The following is a 9,685-nucleotide window of genomic DNA, read 5'->3' as shown; positions in this document are numbered from 1 at the left end:
GAATGTGTTAAAGGGACCATCAAAATAAAGTGAAACCCATATTTTAATTAGTCATTCTGTCATTGTTGTGAATGAGAATGTCTGATTCGAGCTGTCGACATTACTATCCAAATTTTGGGGTCTATACGATTTGTTATGGTTTTTGAAAGAAGTTTTTAATGTTCACAAAGGCTCCATTTATTTGACTGAAAATACAGTAAAAAATTAATAATATCACGAAGTAATATCGTGAAATATCATTACAATTTAAAATAATTTTCAGCATCATTACTCCAGTCGTCAGTATGATCCTTCAGAAATCCTTCTAATACGCTGATTTATTGCTCAAGAAAAAAATATTTTTATTATCAGTGATAAAAACTATTTTGCTGCTTAATATTTTAGTGGAAACCTTAATAGATTTAATTGCATGATCCTTTGATGAAAAGAACAGCATTTATTTGAAATAGAAATATTGTTTGATATTATAAATGTCTTACAGTCACTCTTGATCGATCTAATACATCCCTGCTAAATCAGTGTATTCATTTCTTTCCAATAAATAAACAAACAAATAACTAAATAAATGAAATAAGATTACTGTCTTAAAACCTTTAAATGGTAATGTAACCCCTTTCATCCACTTGATCAGCAGATACTCTTTCACAAACAAGATGCCTGATTTGTTTATTTCATTCATGAATGAAATACACATTTAGTTTATTCACAAATAACAGGAAGTACAGAATGTTCATGTTCGGATGAAATATTCCTTTAACATAGAACTGTCTTATGTTTATATTTTGCCCTGAGACTGTGCTAGACTAAGAATGATGGGTAATGCCATCCTCTCTGTATGGGAGATGAGAAGGGAAATTTGAAAGGTTCTTTAGAGCTCTCTGAGTTACCCCAGCTGAGCTGCAAACAAAGGACGGCAGAGCTTTTTTGCTGGTTTTCGCTCTCTCTCGCTCTGTGTCGTATGATGTTCCTCTCTACTAATTAATTGCTAATGCAAAGAGCAGATAAACCCTCTTTAAATGCATTCAACAGATGAAAGGCATGGATTATGAAGAAAGCACCGGGATATTAAAGGATGCCTTCTTAATGAAAACTTTAATTTCCCTCTCCTGCTTTCTCTCTGTTAAACTCTGTCTATTCTTCTGTATTTTCTCTTTCAAAGAACATAGTTGATGTGTTAGTGTGTGTGTGTGTGTGTCTTGGGTCAGTAATAACTGGTCTCAAAGCTCTCAGAGAGAGAAATAGAGTGAACAGACCTTTGATGGTGGGCAAGTTTTGCCACTCTTTCCAGAATCCAGTGTCTCGACTATATCGCCCCGCACATGTCATGCTGCGGTTACCATAGAAACTCTCCTGGTTGGATTTGTTATTGACAGAATGACAAGGCTGAGCATGTCCTGTATGTGAGAGATCTGTGAGGAAAACAGAACTGATAGACACAAAAACAGATCGCCAACAACACATGCTGGAAATTCAATTGACACACATCAATGGCTTGAGGAAATGTTTCAAAGCCAACCACAAAAGTGCAGGCTTAAAAAAAAAAAAAAAAAAAAAAAAAAATAAGAAGATAATAGTGTTGAAATAATTGACAATAAAAGGGCTGGAACTTTTATGTTTTCATATGTCTATTATAATATTGATGTCACATGGAAGGAGAATGAGAAACTAATGTTAATTTAAATTACATGAAATGCTACAGTGTTCTCTCTCTTTACCTGTCTAGTCTTTATGACAGGCAATTTAAATTTGAAATGTTGCATATTTAATGAACATTTACTGACATATTTATTTTCTTTCTTTCCATAGCTCTTTCTGGATGTTTTGATAATAAATGTTAGACTCACCCTAGACTCGTAAGCTACATTATGGGAGGCAGCAAAGTATCGCATTTTCACATTTTCGAAAAGTACTGCACAGCGTTCAGTATAATGCATCCTCATTATTTCTGCCCATACACACATAAAAACTAAATCCAAATAAAACACTATTTATACAGTGATTGATAATGGAATTATATAATCAAAACATAACATATCTGCATGTAATCATATAAAAGCAGTGAGGAAGATATAATTATGGGATGGAGAGACAGATTGTGTGTGCATCTGTTGAAGGTGGACATGAATGAATCTGACTCAGTCATAGAGAGTTAAGACATTTTCTCATTCCAAACCTCTTGAATCATGCACTGATGTAGCTGGAGTCTACCACCTACCCCACTGAATACATACTGTACATTAGAAAATCAAGTCTAAGAAATATCTTTCTGCTCAACTTAATTTAGTTCGTTTGAAGTTAGTAAAAGTCCAGTGGTTACTTAAAGCTGCAGTCTGCAGTTTTTCCTCTTTGTCGCCATCTCTGTTCGAAATCTGCAATTGCAGTTATTCGCGGAATGATCAACTTTACGTGGGTTGTGCTTCGGCATGGCACAGCGCGGATGAATCCAATGTTTTGAGGAGAATGTGCGGCTGTCAATCACCGCGCTGGTGGTGTTGATACTGTCATTCGCAATCACAGATCCTACTTTTTGGAAATATGAACAACAAGAATTTTCACCGGAAAATGTCGTCTAAACAAGTAAGTAACATACACTTTTGTTCTGACCAACTAAGGGGAAAAAAGCATTGCAGTAAATCGTGCCGATTAAATCTAACGATCGCTTATCATATCACGTCAAACCGTGCAAATTATACTTTGTTCTCAAATTGTTAATGTTAACAACATCAGCATTGCGTGACTACATTTAATGCCCTTTTGATATTTGTCCTTGTTTTCGCATGGGCCGGTTGCAGTGTCTTTATTTCTGTAGTCACTCCAAAGTTCGAAGTATTTTGCGTTTTACAACGGGTGAATCTCCAGTTGTCACTGGTGATTGTCGTTTCAACCTTTCTGGATCCGCCATCAAATTGATGTTTAATTATATCAAGTGCTGTGAGAAAAGGCTATAAATCTCCACCTCACACGCAATATAGCCTACTAGCTAAGACTCCTTCTTTATGTGTACAGATGTGACGTAATGATGCAAAGACATGCTCGAATTTCCCGCGGAAATCCACCAGTACCACTGGAATTAAAAACATTATTACAAGCTTACCATTTTGAATCGAGCTACGGCAAGCAGATAGTTTTGAACACTGGCTGGTTATGTACTTGCTCAAAAATTATTTTGGATAATTTTTAACCCAAAAAAGCTATGGACTGCAGCTTTAATAAACCTGCTGGTCAAAGAAACAGGCAGTCAATTTTAAAGAAGGACAATTTTGGATGGATGGATTGATGGATAAATAAATAGTGTGCAAAAGTCAGTAAATGGAAAATATTTGCAAAACTCAGTCTCCAAAGGCTTCTTGTAGCCAGCTTTCTGTTTTTGCTATGTTTCTTTACAGTATTATAGTTCATAAAATATTATTTGATTGTCTCACACACTGCATGTTTGAGATCTATCCAGAGATATTCCAAATTATAACCTGGGCAGGGGCACTGTAAAGATAGTTCAAATATCTAAATCATTCAATTCTTGAAGTAGTTTATGCTTGATTTTTAAGGCTCTTAGGCTGCATTTATACTGCATGTCTTGATGCCCAACTCCGTAATGTTGACTACCGTAATTCGTCAAATAAAAACCGGGGCCTTTATTTACCTGAACTGCAGAAGGAAACAGGCTTTTATTTGAAGCAGGCTTTTGTTAGAGGCAGGCCTTTATTTCTAATTCCATCTGTTTGATAAATGATTGTTTTAAATAAACCATTTTAAATTAAAAGCGATAGCGTTCCAGTGGACAGAGATCATTCATTTTTTAAGAAACATTTGCAAAAATATCACCATATACAACAACAGCCAGAAGGGCGACAAAGCAATTTGGGTCAGAATTACGGTAATCAAACACCACCATTGTGTCAGTTTGAACCCTGTAAATGTACCGGGTGTTTATTTCAAATACAGGTACCACGGTATTGCTGGTAGATTACAATAAGTGCATACGGTAGCTATGTAAAACACTTTGCTGGTTTGCAGCACACCAGTATCTGATTAACATTACAGACGGTAGCTATAACCAGCATGAACATAACAAAAAAAAATCAATGTTTCCTCAGAGCTACACATACCGGTATGCTAAATTACACGTGTGTGTAGTAAGCCTATGTCACATCATGGCATCCAGTGTCAAAACATACTAAAAACAACAACAACAAATCTGAAGTAACGCTACTCCGGATACCGTAACATTAAAGTCAGAAGACATTCCTGACAGCACAGTCAACTGCTGATAACATTCAGCTGCAAGCAAAATCCGAACAAAATTGCTTAAAAATAACATCGTCGCAGCTTACCTTGATAAATAAAATGAAATGAAAGTATTCACAGACAGGCCACAAACTTTGAAAGACTTTTTGATCATATCCACATCCAGTTTGTCCCAGGCGGCGACCACCCAGTCCAAAAGCAGGCATCGGCTTTTAAGTTACCTCCGGCTGTGTGCTCCTTATCTGCATCCCCTGCCATCCACTGATCGTAGGCATCGTGCAGGCTCACCTTGAATGGTTGGTTCCACATCACATCGGGGGCTTGGATATATTTAGTGCAGCCTCCCGGGATCACCGCTGTTGTGATATTGTAGCCACATTTTAGTACCTCTTTGGTGGCGGCACTGATGTGGCAGCGGTATGAGTCCCACGCCAGCAGCCGCGGGGTGAAGTTGAATTTTCCCACCACAGACTTCAGCCATTCAGCCGTGAGAGCGTCATTCATCCAGCCATTCATGGAAGTGGCGATTACTGCGCTGGAGATCTGCTGCTGCATCGCCTTCACTTCACGAATAGCCCCTTTAAAAATGATATAAGGCTTCAGTTTGGTGCCGTCGGCCTTGCCAGCAAGGACAACGGTAAGATGGCTTTTCTCGTGTCCTGTGATTTTTAGAGCCACACTCTTTGCTCCTCATGTGTCACCATGAGGGAGACACCATATCAAACCAAACTGCAGTCTCGTCCATTGCAATGATGTCCTTCTCTAAAATCTTTTTAGAATTGACAGCCTTGCTAACGTAGTCAACGTACGAAACAAGTTTCTCAGTTAGTAGATCTGGGTCTTTCTGGGCCATGGTGGTGCGACGTCGAAGTGAGAAACCATTGCGCTGTTGAAATCTTTGTAGCCAACCCCTGCTAGCCACAAACAAATCTCCTTCATCACTCACGGAGTTGTAGATCTCCAACACTTTATTTTTTATTTTTATTTTTTATTTTTCTTGAAACTCGGTTGTGTTTGTCCTGCATGGAGTAGATCCAGTCAGGCAGCTTTGTTTCTAGCTCCAGGCTAACTTTTTTCCTCCCACCTCCAGCTAGCCGTGCTCTGCTCTTGTTGGCTAATCTTGTCAGCTCATCCTTCTGTTTCTTCCAGTATCGGATTCTCCTGGGGTCAATGTCGGAATGTCTCGCAGCTTTTTCACCCGAGTTTTCCTCTGCATACTTTAAAACTCTTTGTTTGAATTTTAAATAAAATTTTCATCTGGGTGCCATGCTCCTCAAGTTCGTTTTCAATAAAGTTGTTGAAAAGTTCGTCACTAGCACTAAATGAGACCCATGTTACATCCAGTGTAGCTACTGCCATCTATTGGCACCTGTACATTACGGTGAACTTGAATGCACATTATATGAAAGGCATTTAGGAGATTATCCACACCAATTTTTCCCCGACCTTGATTTAAGACCGGCCTTTATTTGTCCGTGTTGACCACGCCCCCGGCCACTATCAGAGGCCCGGCGTTTATTTGACTACCAGTTTTTATTTGAGGAATTACGGTATATCCAATTTTACACTATACACATGGCGAAACAACCCAAGGTAGACACCATATCAAACCAAACTGCAGTCTCGTCCATTGCAATGATGTCCTTCTCTAAAATCTTTTTAGAATTGACGGTAACACTTTACTTGAAGGGGTGTGCATAAGACTGACATGACACCTTCATAATCATGTAGGTCCTCCCACCTTCATAATCATGAATATGAAGGAGGTCTTATGCATGTTTATGACAAATGTCATTAAGTGTCATTCGCTCAGTTATGACATTTTTAATGCAAATATGACATTGTATGAGATGTCTTTGTTATGGCAACTTGACTTTACTAAGACAACACAACCTCTGTCATAAATATGTCATAAACATGACATAGCAGATTAATTATCAAACTTAAGAAACCACTTACCTTTATGGGTTAACATTTCATTAAACTGTCATGTGGTTGGTTTTGACATTGGCTGTCATGAAGCCATTATAACATTTTAATGACAAATTAAATTTGTACCACTGTAGTTGAGGTCAAGAAAAACATTCATGACACAGTTATAATGGCTTCATGACAGCCAATGTCAAAACCAACCACCTGACAGTTTAATGAAATGTTAACCCATAAAGCTAAGTGTTTTTTTACGTTTGATAATTAATCTGCTAGGTCATGTTTATGACATATTTATGACAATTTATGTTGTCTTGGTAATGTCAAGTTGTCATGACAAAGACACTGACAGGTTATGATGTATTGGTTTATGTCAAGTTGTCATAACAAAGACATCTCAAACAATGTCATATTTGCATTAAAAATGTCATAATTGAGTGAATGACACTTAATGACAGTTGTCATAAACATGCATAAGACCTCCTTCATATTTATGACATCTGCCATGTCATGATTATGAAGGTGTCATGTCAGTCTTATGAACACCCCTTCAAGTAAAGTGTTACCGAATTGACAGCCTTGCTAACGTAGTCAACGTACTGAACCGGAAAAGATTAGGCTGAAAAGGAAGTAAAAACTGTGTGATTTGTAATAGACTCAGACAAAATTATAATAGAAGCTTTTGCTTTCCGCACCATCTTTAAAGGTCAGCAACACATTGGTCTCTTAAGGCAGAGAATAAAGAGGAGAACCCTTGTTGCAGCCTGGGTAAATGTAGCAATGATCACTGCTGTAATCGCTCATCAATCATCAAGGGTGCATATCGACCGCAAAGGGGGCGCTCGCAAGCAACCTAAAATGACAAATGGGACACCCTACGGTCTCATGGACTTAGCGGACAGGCGCACACGGCAGCCATTGTAAGTCCACAAGACTGAACGTGAATGTGAAGTGTGCCATTTGGCCTTACATGGCAGACGCAAATGCATGTATCCGATTCATATCCATATTTCCACATATGAATGAGGCCTGAAACCGATCTGAGAATATCGGATGTGTTTTTTTCCCTGCATATACCTTTGTTGGTCATATCCAATCTGTGCCACATGGAAAGAAAAAAATAGGAATTGGGTCACTTGAACCATGTAATGTAAATGTGGCCTTACATTCTTTCCTCTACCTGCACAATATTTTCTGTGCCAGTGGCAGCTACGCAACTACAAAGCATAACAGATCCACCCCTTGTGAAGTACCTTATGTTAACATCCAGTTTTTTGAACTATAAAAGCAAAATCACACTTGCAATCATGTGGTTGGTCTACAGTTAAATCTGAGACATGCTGATATTTAACAACAGCACTCTTCCTTGTGTGATATTGTTAAACTGAAACAGAACAGATCTCTGTCACACATTTTCCTTCTTCAGCCACAGAAGAATGAGTGAAAGAAGTAAGTTTCCTGTGTCAGGGAGAGGATAGGGTAAGACACAGAGCCATAAAAACAGAAGGAAAGGAGGTGAGAGCAAGATGGATGAGGGACAGAGCTCTACCCGTTGATCACAGCTGGATCTGTCTGAGGTGGAGAGAACAGAGGGGGATGCAGCAGGTTTGATGACGACCCTTCGCTCTTGTACTCTGGCAGGGGCCCTGAGGGCCAATGTGGCCTAGAGAGAAGCACCATCTGCATGAACCCGAAAAGACCCCAGATGTGGAGTTTGACACAGCTGACAGCAGTCCTCCCCTACACATACACATGTGCTGTATACAGTAAATATGGCACGATGCTCTCTTTACATAAAAAAACCCAAACATGTATTTTGAAATTAAACAAATATTTTATGTTAGCAACTGCCTTCGAAGAATGACTATATCACGGATGCATAACATTTGTGTGGGGACTGTAAAATAGCATTTTGATTGGATGGACCTACTGAATAAATATGCTCCTTCTTTGAATGAATCGCTGTTCGAGTCAGAACATAAACTCTTTGTAAACCAACCGAATTTTCTGAACATATAATTAAAATACACGTGCAAATTTTTCTGCCAACCCTGTGTTTTGTAACTTATCAGTTGAATTAATGATTCAGAGGTTCACTTATAACAGGAAAAAATACTCGCTTGTCACCAAGGCTGTAACTGTCAGGGTTCTGGGGTCTCATTTATAAAACTTTGCGTAGGATCCTTACTAAAAGTGTACTTCTGCCTGAAAGCCAAAAATGGCGTACGCCAAAAAATATTCAAACTTATAAAACCGTGTGTACGCCAGAACCTGCGCAAAATTCCCTTTATAAATCCCAGTCAGCTGAAGACTGTGCGTACATGCGTCTCCACCCCGTCTCCTCCCCAAAACGACCATATGTGGGGATTACAACGCCTAGTTTTACTATGCATATCCTCATCTGCCTATTTTGCATATCCACGTGATAACACGTTTAACGGTACAAGACATTAGGAAAATATGAGATATGGATGTGCCGTCACATTACATTGATAAAAATCATTTAGTAGTCTATCCTCGCCTCATTTTTGAATAAATAAATCAAATAGTATAAAATACATAACAGAGAAAGTTTTTCTCAATCTTTTCCACCGACCAAATAGTATTTCTAATTGATTTAGCTCCATAAGACATTTAACTTCAGCTCACCATCGGTGTCGCCAAACTGTTCCGTCTCCAAAACGTTCGTACGCATGTGTCAGAGTTTGCGTGCAGGTGTGCAAATTTTCCCGTCAAGTTTTTAAAAATCACAACTTATGCGTAGGAAGCGGCGTACGCCTCTTTCATGGCCTGTCTTTGTGCGTACGCAACGGTCATAAATGAGGCCCCTGGTGTGTTCTATTCACACTACACACAAGGAAGGGCTGATAAAAGTCTTTAATCAAAACGCAGGTGATAACAGAAAAATCAAAATGCATGAACACACATAATGGATGAAATAATGGCTGTTTCCAAACAAGTTTCCAAAACAATGACACATAGACAAACAGAAAATCCATCCACAAACTCACACCATTGACTAAATTTGACATCTCTGACAAACGGCATTGTTCTAAAAGTGCCATAGAGTCAAAAATATTTACACTCTTCAGAACATAAAGTAGAAATGTCTTACAAACTTTTTGCCTTGCACATTAAAACAAGATAAGTAAAATGACTTTGTAATCAGCATTTCAAAAGAAAATGTATTATTTTATTAGGATAAAATGATCCCCAAATTAGGCTGAATCATTTTCACCAAGAGTCCTGTCAGGACTAAAGAACAGGACATTTTCTTAGAAGGACTCTTTGCACTGACATACAGTATTTGTCTATCTCTGCTCATTCAGAGTAAACGCTCTAAAGAAGCGTGTGATTCAGGTTAAGTACCAGAGAAAAGGGAAGTGCTTTACGTCGATTAGTCAGCGCTAAGCCTTTATTTCAGAATAGAGCAATGAGTTCGCCAAAATGGCCAACTATCGTTTTAAATAAAGGCTGCACATTCTTCTAACCTTTTATGGAAAGGAGACAA

This window comes from Abramis brama, assembly GCF_963993115.1.
Source record: "Abramis brama genome assembly, chromosome: 8".
NCBI classification, from domain to species: domain Eukaryota; kingdom Metazoa; phylum Chordata; class Actinopteri; order Cypriniformes; family Leuciscidae; genus Abramis; species Abramis brama.
The sequence above is the reverse complement of the archived record's forward strand: the minus strand, read 5'-3'. Positions refer to the sequence as shown.